The following is a 19153-nucleotide window of genomic DNA, read 5'->3' as shown; positions in this document are numbered from 1 at the left end:
CGATGATTCTTGTGGGTCCCTTCCCACAGGAAGGGAATATCCCACGGGATATTCTCTGATTATGTAAGTAAATAAGATTCCTGCATGCTATGAAATCTATTGAAAGAGAGAATAACTACAATAAAAAAGGACTTTGCATGCTTGGTTTCTCTAGGGCAGTGAGCAAAGTCACCCTGGCAAAGAGAAATACGGGTACCTGTTTTGGGGTGTTCTTATAAAAGCCCGTCACCATTCCATGTAAATATTACAGGAGAGGTTTTCAAACACACAAATAGCAGTTCAGCTTCCAACTCCCACCAGCTCTCCAAGGGACATGACCATGAAATTGCCCTTTGTACAGTGAAAATCATTCCTGCCCATGCTGTGCTATTAGGTTACCCATATGGGCTTCTTCTGTTGACCTCAAACCCCCACGGAGCTCGTGTTCCCAGCTGCTGGCAGGGCTGGCACTTGGATAAGAGATAACATCACCAGTGCCTTTGCACCCTGCGTGTTCCACTGTTTCTTTTGTATGACACGCATTTTTTCAGTGTCAAATGTCTGTATTTCTGTGGAGAGGGATATACATATAGAGAGATAGACAGATATAGATATATTTGTCCAACATCCTTACAACAACATCGCATTGGAAATTTGTGACAGGCAGGATCCATGTTTTAAACTCTCTCTTCTGTGGCTGATAGCAAAGTTAAGTTTTCCTAATATATTTCTTTAAGCTGTCCACATAAGAAATCTCACTGCCTCCTGCTTTGATTCCTCTTGCATTTAATTTCCTACCACAGTCCGTATTCTGTCTCTTCATTCTAGGGAAATATGGATTATGTAAAATTTATTGTCCAGATGGAGTCCACTGAATATTTTCCTCCAGGTGAGGGAATTCCCTGTTGATTTGTTTCTGTGAGGAGGCTATGCTTGCATACAGGCAGAGGAACACACAGTTCCTTTCATGGCTATAAAACATTGTTGTTTACAGAGGTATATTTTCCCAGATCTCTGCTGTATTAATCATTGCTCCCGACCCAGAATGTTTATCCTGAGAAACAAGCACCACCGACCACATCTCCCCTCTGGGATGCGATATTAAAGTATGGACGCAATGGAGAGGGCCAGGACTCAATCTCAGGGAGGTTCTTCACACTCCTCATCCTCTCAGTTGCCTTATAAGACACACCCCAGGAGCCAGGCTGGGCCTGTAATTGAAGCCCATGGATCACCTCCTTCCCCAAACCCGTGGCTCAGCTGTAACTGACGTGGCAGGGCTGTTTGTTTATTCTCCAGAACAGATGTTTGAGCAGAGACTCCCCAACCTCCAATAAAATATCACAGACAACTGTGAAGTTTGCTAACCCCTCGTTAAAGCAATCTCCTTGAAGTCCTTAACTCACCAGAAGATAAACTGCACCAACATGGAGCACTCCCACTCCCAAGGACAGAGAGACATTCCCACCAGCAAGCACAGATCGCAAACCTCTGCACTGGAAATCGCTGCGTCTCTGCTTTAGATCAATGCCATTAAAACAGAGGCAGATGGAATATTTTACTCTTATCTGAGGCAGTGGTTAATTGTCTTTCTCCAGCTCACATCTCCAGCTCCTCTCTTCCCTTCCTGCCCCACGGAGGGGCTGTCACTGGGTTGTGGCAAAGGGTCCTGGAGCACCCGTCCATTATTCCTGGGATTAACCCTGTGCATGGCAGCACATCAGCACTTCAGGACCGGCACTCACAGCACCTGCAGAAGTGATTCTCCTTGCAAAAGCAGCAAACTGATGCAGGGACAATGCTCCCACTCCCACCACACCACGTTTGCCAGCATTTCCTTGTTCTCCACCTGCTCTGACCACCATGGTTATGTCAGCCTTAACCCATCCTAGAGGAGATGGCAGGAGCTGACAGACAGGGTTGAGACCCATGGGCACGGAGCTGGGACACCGCAGGGGACAAGAAGTGGGGAAGAGAACAGGCTGACTGTGGCAGCAGCACATAGAATACCAGCTGAGGACTGGGTGATCGAGTTGGACACTATTGGTGGCTGACCAGCTCTTTTTTTCCCCAAGGCACAATATTTCTCTAAATCTGCATAGTGCAATTACAGCTTACATTTTATTCTTGACACTGTTCCCCCAGGTTTTCATCTCTCAGACCTTTCTCCCTCCAGCCGCACCCTTCCAGGAATTCACATTGCACACATTTCTGCAAAGGGAATTAATGGCTTCTCTTTAAAGCTATGGGAGAGGAATGCCCTTTCTATTAATGCTTATCGTTGTGTACTGCTTCAATAAAGATTTCTTGTAAACCCAAAAGAATGTCCTGAGCAGTGCTGGGGGCTGAATTGCCCAAGACGTTCAGTGGCCAGGGGCAGACGTCTGAACATGCACAATTTTAAAAACAAAGAGAACTCTAAATATCAGCTCAAATATTCAGTTGGCTCAGGGCAGTGTTTTTTCCACGCTACCCATTGTACAGCACTGGGGTTGTGATTTCTTTTTGTTTTCTTTGTAAATAAATCCTTGTAATGACTTTCCCGTATCTGATTCCAGCACAGCCGATGACACAGATGACAATAATGATTCAGCATGGTGAGGTCCCTAGCCCATGTCTGAAGCTTGTCTGTGCCAAGGGACCTCATGAAATGTCCCACAGACCCCTTCTTTCCCAAGGAAATGAGGGAGACAGCCCGTGCTCAGGTCAATTCCCAACAAGGAGCCAGGACTCAGCCAATCTGAGCATCCAGGGAGCAGAGGGTGAGCACACATGTGGCCAGGGCCCTCCTCTTCCATCACATCATTTTGCTGGAAGCCATCCCTTTTCCAAAGGTGTCACCAGGCCAGCAGGCAGCATCACAACAGTGCATGGGATCCACACATCCCAGCAGACATGGGATCTCTGCCACCAAAATGTGTCAGCTGTTGTCACCTGAGCTCTGGTAGCAGCTCCCTCAGCTGGTGTCGGTAGCAGTTTTCTGTCCTCCACGTGCAAGAGGCCCTTGAGAGAGATGCAAGCCCAGTGCAGATGCACCTCAGTGTCTGGGCTGACACTGTGGAAGGTTTTTCTCTTTTGCAAAGCCAGTCTTCAATGCTTTGGACTGTGTTAATAGTATTTGATAATATATAGTGTAGGAAAGATGGAGCTTCTATACCCCAGACAACAGACTCCATGAATGCATTTCTAAAATAATTCAGTGAGAGATCATCTGTTATGCTTGTGCATGATGAGAGGGAAATTGTCCAAAATTTGTATTCTAATGGGGAAAAAAATAATCCTTGGAAGCAGAGAGAGGGAATCTGCTGGCCAAGAGATCCCAGAAAGCTTTGAGTATTTCACAGGCTGTGAGTGATACTGAGACTTTTGGGCAAATGGACAAAGGGATTCCTGAAGACAGACCTCTCTCAAGCCCTCAAATCCACATTTTTTTTTATTTTGTGAGGAGACATCTATAGTGTTTTGGTGGAGGAGGTTGCTGGCCTGTCAAAGTTTCAGGAGGTTATTTAACTTCTTCCAGTCACAGCCCTGGACTTCATGGTCATCTGTCTTTATTTCTAATGAATTTCTGTCTCAGCTCTAAAATGTCTGGTTCCCATTCCAAGGATGTAATTTGACTTCTCCTGCAAGAAGTCTGACTACATCCATGATTTTTCTGTAGCCAGAATTTACAGGCACTTCAACTTCTATTCAAAGCAAACTTTAGGCTCTGTGTACATGTTGGGGCCAAACTCCAGCAAAGCCAAGTGCCCTTGAGCCTTCACGAGGTCAGGCCCCTTGTAATTTTGATGCTTATGAAACACAGAAAATGAAGTGTTCTGCCTCTTTTATAAAATAAGAGCAAAAGTGCTCAGAACATCCTGAAATTATGTCGAAATTTAAGTGCGCTTGTGCCCACAGTTTAGATTGAAACCACTGGGCTGGTTGGATATAAGGGGTGTCAAGGGGCGCCCATTATCAGGATGGATGAAAAGGTCCAGGGTTGGTTTGAAATCTTACAAATAAACCCTATTCATATCCCTTTTCTCTACTTATTCCCCTAATAAGAGTGAAGAGAATGATTTCCATAGTTTCTTTACCCCAGAAATCTTCTCCCAGAGCAATGCTCCCCTCCAACACCTCTACACCCCAACGCTGTGACCGTGTCCCACTGGTGAAACATTTTGATGAATTCCCATCCCTAAATCCCTCTAGCTCTTGGAGTCGCTGTAGGTTTTCAAACAACTGCATCCCTCTGAATGAAGTTCTGAGTGCTGCAATTCTTCATTTCCCTTGGTAGCCAGGGTTCATTCATGTCAGTGGATCTTGTTCCATGAACAAGTCTCATTAGACCAGAGTTGCGTTGCTGCCTAACAAAAAAGGGAGAGGAAGAAGGGACAGGACTAAATTAGTTGATTTAAGCAGCAGAGCTGGGCTGAGTGATAAATAAACCCCTAAATCAGGGTGCTGCACTGTTGCCAGGGTGATCCATCTCCCCTTTGAAAATTGAGTCTGCGAGGAAATGACGAATAATTTTCCACACGCAGACACACCGGAGTGAGTAACTTGGAGGACGTCAGGATTTTCGGTATTCCCGTCCTTCCGGAAAGCTGCGGCCAAATCCACGCTGAGCACAACCAAAGCCTCTCCCTCCTGGAAACCCGACTGAGGACTCAGAGAGCAGCGTCAGTAAACTCTGAGCAAAGGCCCCGAGATGATGTGCAGGATTCCAGCAGGATTCCAGCAGGATTCCAGCAAGATGCGGGCTTGCGCCTGGCCCGCAGCCACGTGAAAGTCGCCGAGGGAAATAAATCAGTGGCCAGCGAGCTGTGCCGGTGGATTTGGCGGTGATTCCCACCCAGGATCATTGTAGTGACTCCAGGAGCCGGGACTCCATTCGTCAGAGCGACGGCGGAAATGCAAAATCCAGATCCTCGTAATGGAGACCGCGGAAAGGAGGCTCTCAGGAGAAACCCAGCAAAGGGAGTCATCAGCACTTTGCAGCTGCATGTGCGTTGTCTAGGACAAGAGAAGACGGGGAAAGATAAATAAATACAACCAAATCCTGCCTGAAGGTCTCAGACCAGATGAAATCACTTCCAGAAAAACATTGTGGAGCGTTGCACTCATGAAGGCATGGGTCTGTGCTGTGATTACAGCCCGCAGCAGACTCCTCAGGGATGGGAGAGCCCGGTGCTCTGCCCAGGGTGGGGCAGTTTGGGGTGCAATGGGGTGGCAGAGTCCCTGCATGGTCCCTTCTCAGATGTCCCCAAGCTTGGGGTGCTTGCTGAGGGCAGGGTCCTGCTGCTCTTCCCTACCTGGGAAACCTTTCCAACATGAGCCAAGTGATCTCTGGCTCTTGAAGGAAGTGCTCATTAGCTGTTGGACAAACTTGATCATTAGTTTTCCCACTAAGCTTTCCCTCTCCTCACTTCTCCCACATTTATTTTACGCTCCTTTCACACCCTGGCTTTTGCAGTCTAATTTCTTTTCACTGCTGCCATCGCCCCGATGACTGTCACACGTGAAGCACTGCATTTGTAAGACCTCATTGGTGAAACACTCCTCAAGACCAGGAAGGTTTGTGGCAGCATCCTGCAAAATAAGCAGCCTCTCTGTGATGTTCTTGATGTCTCCAAAATCTCCAGTGTGGCAGATTGGGAGGTTTTCTTGGGTAATTATTGCTGAATGCTAAACATAAGCTGTATTTTGGGGCTTTGTGCTCATCCTGAGAGGTAAACCAGGGCCTGGGGTTGTACCTGGAGACCCAGCTACAAATTTAGATTTTAAGATGCTCTAAATAGAATAACCCAGGCAGATCTATTATTTTTTAAAAAAAGCAGGAGGGCTGAGATCTGGCCATGGCTCTGTCCGCTCCTTGGTGCCTGTGGGGTTGTTTAGCCTGGAGAAAAGGAAGCTCAAGGGGATCCTTTTCGCTCTCCAAAACTCCCTGGCAGGAGGGTGCAGCCAGGTGGGGGGGTCAGGCTCTGCTCTCAGGGAACATGGGACAGAATAAGAGGAAATGGCCTCAAGCTGCCCCAGGGGAGGGTCAGATTGAACATCAGGAAGAATTTCTTCACTGAAAAGGTGGTCAGGCACTGGAAGGGTCTGTCCAGGTTGGTGGTGGAGTCCCCATCCCTGGAAGTGTTCCAGGAACTCCTGGACAAGACACTCAGTGCTCTGATGTGGTTGACAAGCTGGAGATCAAAGGCTGAACTCGATGATCTTGGAGGTCTTTTCCAGCCCCAAGGATTCTGTGATTCCATGATTCTGTGATACACGGAGCTGGCAGGATCTGCTTCAGTCAGATGCAGCCTGGGGAGGTGCGGGGCTCCCGGCACTGGCTCAGGCTGGGAAATAAACGAATCACTTTTGTGAGGAATATTTCACAAGAAGGAGAGATGTTGGCTAAAAATCTATTATTTTCTTTTATGAGAACTGTTGTAAATTTCTGCAGAGACCATTGACATTGAGAATCCAATTTCCCCGAGATAAGCCCATTTTGGCAGGGGCTTTTGTCTTTCTATTCTTAGCATCAACAGTCATTATTCAGATTTTTGAACGACTTTGATCATTTTCATCCTTCTTTAGCTTCAGTTTTGCAGCTAGACCAGACTTCCCTCTTCCCACACCAAGAGAAATCCATGTGTGGGCTGAGAAGGACCCTGTAGTTCATCGAGTTACATCTTCCTTAAACCCTCTTTTCTAAAACTTCAGTGAACCATAAGCAGGTACCTCACACAGAGCTCGACTTTGCAGAAAGCAAACGAAAACCAGGCAGGAGGAGGGAGTTTGTCCCAGGGGAGGTCAGTCCTACCAGAGCCTGCTCTGGCTTGGCAAGGAGCACATCCTTATTACTGCTGGTTGTAATAACATCCTTCAGCTGGTTCATGCCTGCAGCAGGTGAAGCCTGCTGGATGAAGGCTTTGCCTTGGAAAGCTTCCTCTGTTGTTCCATTATTTCAGCTCCCGTTTTCAGGAAGGATGCAAAGCCTGCCCTCCTTCGCAAGCTCTCCTTCGCTGTTTCTGCTTCCTTCCCATGGCTTGTCTTGGGCTCCTGCTTGATAGCATGATGTTAAGAATCATCATCAACAGAAAAACAGTGCGCTCTTTTATTTTATTTACACAGCTGCCGTGAATTTTGTTATGCCTAAATCCTCTGTCTCTTCCTCTCTCAGTGGGCTGGAGGGAGAAGAATGGGCTTTCTAGCATTTGTGTTTACTTTTATTGCTCTTTAAAATATTTTATGGCCTTTTAACAGGGTGGCACAATAATATTCAAATAACTTAAGAAAAAAAAGAAATTTACAGAAAATGTATTAAAGCATCATAGAAATGGATTTAACACTTCAAATACCCTTTCAAAGTGGCACCATGTCCCTGCTTTGAAGCAAAGCAATAAATTCACTTTGTAATTCTTTATTGGAGGTTTTATTGGAAATTAGAGAGCATGTACTAAACAAAATGTCAGCTTATCTACACACAAATACTTGCCTACAAGTTGGATATAAGACAACATATTGTCCATTACAATGTGATTTAGATTACAGTAGCCAGCAGAGATTCAGTCACGGTCCAGCCCATGCTTAGCATCTGTCAATCTGGATTAAAAGTCAGTTTTACTCTCAAAAATATGCAGACAGATGGAGTCAAAATGGAAAAACAGAGATTTGCTTCAGGTTGTGCAGCAAGGCTGTGGCTGATGAGCATCCCTTGGGTACACCCAGCACCGCCCCCCTGGCCTGGCAGAGAATTCCTTGCACAAGAGCTCCAGCAGATTATCCCCAGCAAGAGTTGTGATATGCTGATAGCCTTATCTGGCTGGTGGCTGGAATTAAAACAATGCAGCGTGCTAATGCAGGCCTTTATCAGGGAGCAGACAAAACAAGGGGGATTGAGGAGCAGGCTGCAGGCAAAGGGTTGGCAAAAGGGAGGCATCCAGCTCAGGGCAAGCACAGGAAGGCAGAAGGTGGATGCTTCATTCTAAAAATAGCCACACACACAAGCACTTTTTTACTGGTTTTGTGCCGAATGATGTCCTGAGGAGCAGTGGGAGCCATCAGCATCCCAGGGGACAAGGCCAGGCTAGGTACCCCAGCCACACAGTGGGAACTACTGTGCAGACTCCACACAGAGACTCATTCTTCCTCATCGAGGAGCAGAGCCCAGACAAACCTCTTGGCTTGCTCAGCACTGATCATTTTCCTTCCCATTCCCTTCGCTTTTGCAAGACTCAGAGGCTGGTGAATTAAAAAGCAGGGAAGGATGACTATGCCAGCATATGTTGTTTCCATGACATAAATAATCGCTGTTCCAAAGGTCACTGCCATGGAGGAGTCACGGGTGGGATGAGAACAAATAGTAATTATGGCACTTGACAAGCTCTCAGCAGCCCGGAGAGATAAATCTGCTGCCTGCTCCTACTTGAACTTACGGCATCCTGGATTTCAGGAGCTTCCACCCTCCTGCCTGATCCAACAAACTTCCTCTCAGGATCTCCGGTGAATAAATAACTCTTCGAAATGCGTCTTCCCTGTTGTGGCACCCATCCCTTTGGCATTGTGTAAACACGCACAGCACAACCCAGAGCTGTTTTTTTCTCGACTAGCAGCATAATTACTTCTTCAAAGGGCCAACTCCCCATGCCTGAGTTCATCAAGCTGTCACTCAAGAAAGTCAGATCTCCGGACGGGCGCTGCAGCCCTCTCATGGGCTCTCCAGCTTCCCGCAGTTTCTGGGCTCCAACAGGAGCTGTTTGACCCAGCTGGCTGCAGGAGGGCACTGTTTTGTGCCAATAAACAACCCTCTGTGCGAGGTCAACTCCCTCACAGCCACCCCTCAGCTCCCTTTGAAGCCTGGGGTGTCAGCGAGCTCGGCATCGCTGTCGTGGGGTGTGAGGGAGAGGGGTTTATTGTGCTAAAGGGCATTTCTCCTGGAACTTTTTCTTGTTTACTGCAAACCTGTGATCCCCAGAGCCTGGCTCTCGGGACAGAACAAGGTTTTGTTTAACTGGAACCAGGGGCAGGTTTTACTTTGAAGGTGCCCTTTCCAGACCAGATTAGAGCCAGGCTCCTCTGTGGTGTAAATCAATGGCGCTTCTATAAAGTCATGTGTTACCAGTCAAAATCTGTCTGGTTCAGCTCTCCGAGCATCTGTCCCTCTGGCCAGAATCAGAAACACTCAGAAAACGCTGGCTTTGTCCTACCTTGCTGGCAATATCCAGATTAAGTTATAAATTTGGTACTAAAAACCCATTGTCATGTTCAAGCTATACAGGGTGAGCACAACCTCGCACTACAAGGTAGCAGAAGGAGATTAAATATTATAACCAAATCAGTTGCAGACTTATTCCATAAACTTCTCATGATTTCATTGTATTTTTCCCTCCTTTGATGAATGGATTTTCTGAAGTCTGACAGATTTATTTTTTGTGGCAGGTATTTTTATTCTGTTGCCACGCTTTATACCAGTTTTCCATTAAATCCTGAGGAGCAAGATGAGGTGAGAAATAAATTTACTCATAGCTGCAATTTGATTTAGGTCCATGTAGTTCTTATTTGAGAACTTCTTTTGAACAACACGAGGACTCAGTTTCCAAAGTCTTTGTATGCCTGTTTGGAAACACTGGTGCTTTTAGCAAAGAGAATAAAATCTGAGAGAAATTATAGGGTCTGCAAATGACATTTTAAAAAAAAAAAATATTTAAAAAAAGAGAACCTGTTTTAAAAATCACCTTTAAATGGGAGATTTTCTGAAAGATTGTGGAATATTTACATGTAGTTAAGAAGGTGATTTTGTAAAGACCTGTGGAGTATTTGTTCGTTACCAAGAAGAATTTCAGTCAATGTAGTCAAGCAGCCTTTAGGTTTCCTCAGATTTCTTTGGAGATTTCCAAACCTATAAATGCTGTAAATATGATCAGACATTGCTCTGTCTGAATTCTGTTACACTGACACTTTTTTTTCCCTTAAAAAAAAAAAAAAAAAAAAAATACAATCCACAGTTTATTTTACTTGACCCATATTTGATATTTAAGGAAATTAAACAAATCTCACGTTTAGCCTCCCAAAATAATACAGTGTGTCCATTAACACATGTTAAAATTAATGAAAGCTTGGTGGTGAACATATAAATAGCACAGCTGCCAGGCTGTTTTGTAAAACTAGCGTTGAGCTCTCCCTGCTGTAAAGTGCTCAGAGCAAATTCTCAGAGATAATTCCTGTTGCTATTTCTTTTGTTGTTCCTGCTTTTTGGACCGTTGCACATTGGAGCAGTACTCCACCAGTACCCTACAGCTCTGCAAAATCATTTGCACAAGTTTCTCAGTGTTTCTACATTTATCCCTGTGAGGAAACAGCCGGTCCTTGTGTCCCTGCATGTTTGCACAACAGCGTGTTGGTGATCCTCCTTGTGAGTCCCTTCCAGCTCAGGATATTTTATGGTTCTGTGAATATCTTGGTATAATTTCACTGTGTTGAGTAGGGAGAATTCCAGTAGACAGCCCAACAAATTAACTTAGGCAACAAGTTAAAGGAAAAAAATAATAATCTAACACTTCTGAATATCCTTAACCAGGGATTTGTATCCTTGTTCCTTAGCCCTCCTTTTTCCCCTATTATTAGAGTTCCTAATTTGTTTTTCCCTAAGAGAGCAGCTGTCTTCCATTCCCACCTCCACCAGTTTTTATGGGCCTGACCATGATTACATGGCACCTCGCTGTGGTTCCCCAGCAAAAGGTTTCTTACCCCTTGGCTTATGCCTGGTTTTCCTAGCAAAAATGACATCAGAATCTGGCCCTCTGCTTTTGTGTTGCACTGTCCTTAAGTAAAAAAAAAAACATGGCACCACCAACATGAGCTTAACAAAACCATCATAAAGCAGCCAAATCTCCTCTCATGCTCTGGCTCCAGATAAAGACACCTTGAAGCAAATATGTGATTAAAAAAACGCTTGCAACCATGAGGTTCAGGAGACCCGACTTCTCTCATCAACCTGTGAAGTGAAAGCCACAGTTTTGATTCACCATCCAGATAAAAGATCCTTCTTCCCATCAGGAAGTTGCTGAGGAGATTAAAATATTAAATGCGATCTTTCATGAGGTCCAGAAGTTAATACACCCCCTTCACACAGAAGAAATTGCACCTTATAAACAAACAGCCAGCAGCAGTAAGTGTGAGTTTTCTGCAGAAAGCATCAGTAGAACTCAAGCAAGGACATGCATCCCCCACAACAGAGGTGCTCATCTAAAAACATTTTCCTAACCAGGTTCCTCCCCACTCCAATTAAGCTTGGAGATTTTTTTCCATCAGCCCTTACCAGAAAGCATCAAAAGCTTGTTCCAAAATCCACTGACATCATAGGAAGCCTTTCCAAAGGCTAATGGGCTTTGGGATCAGGCCCTCAGATTTTATTCCAAGCCTACACAACAGTGAGCTTAAATCAGTCCGTGCGCTTGTGAGCGCCCAAGAAGATTTTCCAACATTACGTTTGTTTGGGACCAGGTTCTCCCCATGTGGAGGACTTGATGTGAAGCCCATTTAAATCCCATCAGTCACGACAAAGGGGATGGGAGAAGGGCCAGGCTGGCTGAACAGAGGTGGAATTCACCTTACAGCTGCTCTTATCAGCACGGTTTAGGGGAGGGACACCCACACCAGGAACCTGCCAAAGAAGTCGTGCCAACGGCACCATGCTACGGTGGAAATAGGGGGGAAGTTGAGAATTTTGCATGGAAAAGATTGGGAAAACCATGGAAGAAACATCACAGAGGGTCTCTGCTCTGCACAGAAGATTTGCCGCTATTCATGTTGTGCAACAACAGCATATCTGAATATTTCTGTGCCTGCCTTTTGGTGGCATTCATCCACCCAGTGTTAGACATTAATCTTTGCTTAATTGACCATAAGGCAGAGGATCCGTGGTATGTGAATATGATCCTAATTAGCTCACTTCAGGTTACACATTGATTTTCTGCGTGTTGCCTTTTGGAGCTGTGGAGCAGCTTGTTTTTTGAGGAGAACATAAAAGAGAGAGGGCAGGGGGGGTGTTAGTTACAGCTATAAATTTTACAGTTCACTGGAAACCACATTAAATGGCAACATCAGTTTATAGATCAACTCTGCAACTGCTTGGTCGTTAAAGCGGTGGTGGCAGATTATTGTGTTGTAGCCGTATAAAATATGGGCACCGTATTTGCTGGGAGAGGGCTTAAAAAGAACAATAAAAGTCTCCAGTGTCTTAGATTCCTCATTTCTCTTGCATTGCAATAGGCAAAATGATCTGAGCTGTGTGTGCTTTTCTGGGGGGTGGGGGGAGCATTTGCCAGGCTTTTCTCTAGCACTCAAGAGCGCAAAGCTGGTGAGTCTTCCTGATTTAAGGTTACACCAACTCTGTATCTCTCTTGGACTGGCCCAGACGTGGAGGATATGGCCAGACCACTCTGAAGCCGCTTGCAGGGGAAGCAGTTTTCAAATTTTCAGTGCCACTGAGCAGCTCATCCAGCTCACAGCAGTGCCCATGCTTGGCTGACCCTTCTGAGACAGAGAGCGCCACAGGCTTCTTCCAGATCAGACAGACCCGAGGACAAAATCCATGTGCAAAAATAAAACTTGGAAGTGATTAAAAAAATGGAATCTCTTCCCAGACAGTGCCTAATCACTGCCTGTCTTCTGAAAATGTAGACATTTATTTTGGACTATGAAGAGCTTCTTTCAAATGTTTGGCCACTACTAAAGACACTGAGCTCGTTGGAAAATTCCAGCCACAATATGCTGCCTGGTGACCAATAAATTCTGCATTGATATTTTCCTTCCTGATTGGAATTGGAGTGCTGTTTGCTGGACTGGTGAGGTGTTTGGTGGAGGAATTAGGGTTAATGATTATGTTTCTATCTGCACATGGCACAAAGTTTCTCCCAACTATGGAACAATAAGTGCCACTTCACCATGGGCCTGGTTCATTGCAAAGCTTTTCTTTAAAAGGGGGGGATTTCCAGCTTGAAAATGCAATATTGTCAGGGGAAATGAATTAGCTTTACTGCACAGTAGACAAATGGGAATTCTCTCACATACTCGCAAAGAAGTTAATTGTGTGAAATGAAACATTTTACAGAATGCTACTGCTACCACTCACCACGCTGTGCAGAATTTCTCTGGATGAAATCCCAGTGGCTTTGTGGAGGATAACCCAGAGATGAGATGTGGCACATGGCTGTCATGAGCCGCTGTGGTAGGTCCAGTTGCAGATAGGAAACCAAAGAGAATCCCCCGTGTTTGCTGTTGATACAGGATTTAAGCTGGGTGGCTGTAAGGCTTCTGGCTGTCTATTTTTCCCCCCATAAAGGCTGTACCACTAAAGCCGCTGGTAAAATTCCCACTGCAGGGAGAAGTGCTCAAATGAATCGAGTCCAGGTTGGGGGTGATGGCAGTCACCACCACAAGGCTGTCAACTTTTTTGTGGAGTGAGTCAATGGGATTGACCTTCCCAGTCACTTTCTTGGGACCAGCCAATACTCTGGGCATGTTTTTGGTGATTCTGCAGAACTTCCATGGCTGTGTGTGAGACCTGACTGGACTTTTGTCACTAGAGCCTCTAGAGCAGCAGAGAGCTTTCAAGGATGCATGAAGGACCTCTCCTGTCCCTTTCCTGTGAATAGCAAGAGATTTTGTTGCCTTCATCTCAACGAGTGGTGCAGTCTTGTGAATGTTAAAACTACTTTAAGAATAACATAAACAGAATTTAGTAAAAGTGACTGAGTACGTGGCAGTCCTGTCAAGTTTGTTTGGTTGCTTCCTAACGAAGGGATTGTGGAGGCTGTTAGTAACTCAGGCTCTAAGTAACACAGCCGGTTTCACAGTTGTGATTTCCATCAGAAAAAAAAAGGAAAAAGGAAAGCTGTTGTTTATCTAATGCAGAGGGAAAGGGCAGTGCGTCTCTACTCGAGATGTGTGTACTAACATTACATAATCTGACTGCTCTGAAGTAAAGAACTGAGAGTTTTCATTATTTTTAGGGTGGGGTGGTTTTTTTTTTTTGGTTTGTTTTAGTTTTTGTTTGTTTGTTTTGCCTTTTTTTTTTTTTTTAAATGTGCTTTTTTTTTTAATGTGAGGGAACTTCCTTGGCCGAGAGAAGCATGGAGGCTGAAGATTTCCCTCTTCCACCAGGCTGCATCCCATTTACAGCACTCTAGCACATATAGCTGCTCCAACCCAGCCACAGATCAGTTTTGATGCCACAGAAAATGCTGGCTTCTAGAAGACGTCACAATCATGGTGCTGGGGAGGCTCATGGTGGGAGGATGAATGTAGCATGCCATCAGTGCTTTGATATTCCAACAGGGGGATCCCCAGGGACCTTCTGTCAGTGGGACAAGGATGAAAGATGTGGCAGGGGCTTATCTCAGCCAGGGTGGTGGCACAGGTCAAGGCGTGCTCTGCTGCCCTGCTGCGAGGAAAGCCATTCATGCACAGGCCTCTGGAGACGAGCGGCTCGGTGTCTCTTTGATGACAAATGCTTAAGATCATCTGTGCAGCTCAATCTTGTCATCATTTGGGTGTTGTTCTGTTTACTGTCCCGCTTTTAAAAATAAAGACCTCCTCAGGAAAAGGTTGCAACACGCCCCGAGAAAGAGACATTATTTTCAGCTTAAAATTTCCTATGTCCCCAGCTAAAAATGTGGATCAGAGATAAAGCCTGACACGTTCTCACTATTTGTCTCTTTGGCAAAAGGAAAAGAGGGGTCATCCAGCCCTGGGTCTGACGTACAGGATGCCACTTGAGCCGTCACACTCGATAACTTCAACTTGAACTTGTCCACTTGTGTAAGTGGGGCTGATTTATAACCTTGCCACGCAGACCTTGTGTGATTTCTCTGTGTGGTAAGAAGCTGCCCTGCTGTCATGGCATTAAATCAGTTTTCTTTCTTGCCAGCTGCTCAGCACCAGGGACCGGGGTGTTAAGGTTTAGAGGGCCCTCAGGATGCACAAAGCACGGTTCAGGCATGGTATCCCTGTGACGGAGGGAGCTGGATGGGGTTTGGAGCTGATTTGTAGTAAAACTCCCGATTCCTAGTATGGAAAAAAAAATTCTTCCAAATCCCGAAAGAAAGCTGTAAAGTCAGACACTCAATTTACCTCTCCTATTAAAGTCATCACAAAGAATTCTCTATTTAAAAAAAAAAATATAAAATCAAGAAACTTTGCTAGCTGGTGGCATCCCTGCCCATGGCAGGAGGATTGGAGCTACATGGCATTTAAGGTCCCTTCCAACACAAACCATTAGGGAAAAGAAATCATATAAAACCCCACAATTACTACTAAAATCTGAGGGAGTGCTGTCTAAACTCCAGTGTCTTGGGATCTTTGTGTGCTTCCTCTGACAGGTTCAGCAATAGTCAGGCCATTCATGTCTCTGTGCAGCTTAGTGAGAGCAGAAATGAACAGGATAATCCAAATCACACAATCCAAAGGCTGGTTGAGAGCCCAGACTGGGTCTGAGTTCCAAGAAAAGGGTTGTTCTGGCCATGGACAGGTGTATTATGATAAATCTCTGTGATCTGCTCCACTTAAAGCCATCACCTGCCAGGAGCGAGAGAGAAATTTCCTCCAGACCTTCATTCCACATCTCATGGCACGGAAGGCACCCAGGTTTTAGAAATACACAGCAGCAGGATTTCAAAGGCTGAGGCCATTTGTAGATGCTGGTGCTGGGAGTGCTCTGACAAAGTCTTTTTGTATGAGTCAGAGGAGATATGTGTTGTTCACCCAAACCACTCCAATTTTTGTTTGTTTGTTTGTTTTTTACTCATATATTACACATAATTTTATGTTACATGGCTGCGGAACAAAACTCTTTCAACATTTATTTACTTAAGATGTGATTGGCTGGGTATGAGAGGGCAGGAGGGAAAGCAGATGAGACAACTGGAAAAAGCAGAAATTAGCTCTCATTCTTAAGAAGAATCCAGCAAAAATAACACATCCTATGGGCTCCTGAAATGTTTAAAGACTCAGGGTCAGTTCACATGTTCACTGCCATACAGATCCCATCCCACAACACTCTTTCCATATGATAATGAAGATTGAGGCAGGGACAGCACCATGAGCTGGACAGTGAGTAGACAGCAGTGAGTTTTCTGTAAGATGTGTCTTCATGGACCTTATCCTCCTCTGGCAGAGTGTGTCACACACCAATTCACTCTGGTACCGAAAAAAATCCCAGAGTACAGAGAAACATCCACCGAAGAAAAAGAGCAGCCACCAAACTTCCTGCCTCCCAGAACTCCCTGTGAGTTCTGCTGCAGCTGCTGAAGTTAAAAAGCGCCTGTGTTTGTGATTGTTTGGGTTTTGGAAAGTGAAACAAGTGACTGGCTGCACCAGTTTATGCGCACAGATGGCTCTGGGCAGCCTGACAGGTTGTACATCTACGTTTGCAGTGCCAAGAGCTTGGCACTTAATTTTTTGGGACCTTGCTCAGTGGTTTGGAGCAGATGATGTTGTCCAGCACCCCATCCTTCCACCCCACAGTTGCACATGCAGCTGAGATACTGTCAGAGGTACACTTGGACATCCTACCCATTTACTTTATAGGGAAAATATGTTCTGAATTGTTTGAGTACGGAGGGGGAAAAAAACCTCATCCATGCTTTCCTGGCTGGATTCTGCACCTCAGCTCCTTGATTTGACCATATTTTTCCCCCATCTTTCATTTGCCCCTTTCAACTAAGAACACATGCAGAGATTATTTGGAATTGTTATGTGTGTCTTATATCGGAGTGATTAATTATTCAGAAATGTTCTGCTTAAAATAAAACTCCCTTACAATGCTTGGACCGTATCAAGACAGCTTAGAGCTGGCACAATTGAGAGGTATTCCCACTTTTAAAGGCTATTAATAGTGCCAAAGAAATACAAAGGAGACCCATAGCACCTATGTACTTATTATTCATCACATCCATGCTTATTATATAGGCATGCATGAGATAAATAGACAGAGAGATTTGCTCAGTGCAGCGCTTAGGCCGTGCCAAAGAAATAAAATTCCCTCCCTGGAGAGCCCAACTGCGGAGGCAAAGAGGGGCTAGCAATGAAATCACAGATTATAAGCACGGCTAAATGGCTTCCTTGAGCAAGGAGATGAGCTGGCCTGTTTTCTCTGGGAGGCTGCTCCTGATATGCATGACCTTATAAATAAAGAGGCACAAACCAGATGCCAAGGACGTGAGCCAAAGCTGATAAAAGCCAGTGGGAGTCCCGCAGTGTACACAGGCTTGGGAGCAGGTCTGTGATGCCACGAGCTGTCTGAAAGGAGCTGCTGCAGCCTGGCATCCCCAAACTCCTCTGGACACAGCTGTGAACTCATCCCCACAGGATCTGGACACTTTCTGCATTGCCCTCAGCATCCTTCTGTAAGGAAGCAGTGTCATTTCTGTGTTACCAGCAGGTAGCACAGGTTAAGCACAGGGTGGCTTCTCCTTGTCTGGGATGAAAAAGTTACCTGGGATGATTTGCAGGAACTGTGAATGCCTGATTTCAGCTTGCTCTGACCTGGGGACTCTGGAAGGAACCACTGCGCTAAAATAACCTCTGTGCAATGTGGCTGGAAGAAAGTCATGCAGTGATTTCATTTCATGTTTGTGTTGTAACTCCTAATGGTACAACATGAGTATCTGAGGATCTCTTCTCCTCCTAAGAGTAAACCAGACCACGCCTAGTGAAGGCAAAAATACTCTTTAGCATTCACCAGGTGGCAGTTTATATTAACCAGATCCACCCTGAAATTCAACTGCATCCACCTCATCACTTCCCAGGAAGTTGGTGAGCTATTAGATAAAGAGCTCACTTCAGAGGCATATTAATTTTCAGTAGGGATTTTCTAATAAATTCCTTCCATGAGAAATGTATAGTTTGTTAGAGACTCTCAGCTCAAAACACTACTTGTGGGAGTAAGTAGCATTCCTTTCCTACTCATCCATGGAGATTTCCAGCCAAAAAACAGGGACACAACTAGCCAAATTAAGGAGCTAACCCAAATAAAGTACTGTTGTGTCATTGGAAAACAGTGGAAAATGTTCTGGAAATACTCATGTCGTGTTCTCCAGCAGCAGAGTGTTTTCACAGAGGATTTTCCCACTCACGAAGAGCCCATGAACAGATCTTCTCTGCTGGTTGTAGCTTTTCCCTTTCTGCTGTGACCCTCAGCTACCAAGGCGTGAACTTCTGGAGTTAGAAGGATGAGTAGAAATATATCTTAATTCTTGGAGGGGGAAGAAGAAATAATTATGGTCATTGCAATGACCTCCAACAAGCTGGGGTAAAACCATGACTGTTAAATCTGGCTGATCACTTTTTAGTCCTTGGAACTCCCTGAATGTTTATGTAATTATGGGCAGAGATTATATTCCATCCTTCTTGTGCCACATTTGGTCTTTAAATTAAAGCAGAGTTTTCCTCCTTCCTGCCCCTCTCCTCCGATGTATTTATAGACAGGTATTGTTTTCATCCTAGAGGTCATTTAGTAGGCTAGAGGTAGCACAGGTTTTGAGTTTCATTTTGTAAGAAGGTCACATATTCCCTGGTGTTTCTGGTTGTCCTTTCCCTAGACTTTTTCTGGCTGGGATTTCCCTTTGCTGCTCCTGTTGATGCCTCTTGCAAAGGTTTCCCTGCTCCCTCGTGTCTGCTCAGTCCCCTTTCCCAAGATCAGATCTGCTCCTCCCAACAAAAGCTGGTGCTCTGGAGTCGCCCTGTGATTAATTAGCACAGCTGGGTCTTTTCCTCCTTTTTCATTTCCTTCTGGTGACCAAACTCCACCAGGCTGCCTGGCTCTCAGCTCCAGTTTGGGCTCAATTCTTGCCATCCTGGAGCTTCTGGGAACCTGGCAGGATGCAGGCTGCTCCACAGCCCAGCCAGAAGGAAAATTTTATTCCCATAGGACTGGAGCAAAACAGGGGGTTATCCTGCATTTCCCCAGAGCTCCCTGAAACAGATGCGGTTCTGGAAAACAGTTGAGCCTGACAGATCTCCAGGCTGAGACAAAAAGCCATTTGGTCAGAGTATGATCATCCAGCTGTATTCAGGACACAGCTTGCTGATTTTATGGATACACATATATCTTTTAGGACTAGAAATCAGCCTTGTTTTTCTCTTCGTGTGTAATGTTTGACATATGATGTAAATTTACTTTTACAACGTACAGACATAA

The sequence above is a fragment of the Hirundo rustica genome, chromosome 9, assembly GCF_015227805.2.
Source record: "Hirundo rustica isolate bHirRus1 chromosome 9, bHirRus1.pri.v3, whole genome shotgun sequence".
Classification (NCBI taxonomy): domain Eukaryota; kingdom Metazoa; phylum Chordata; class Aves; order Passeriformes; family Hirundinidae; genus Hirundo; species Hirundo rustica.
The sequence above is the reverse complement of the archived record's forward strand: the minus strand, read 5'-3'. Positions refer to the sequence as shown.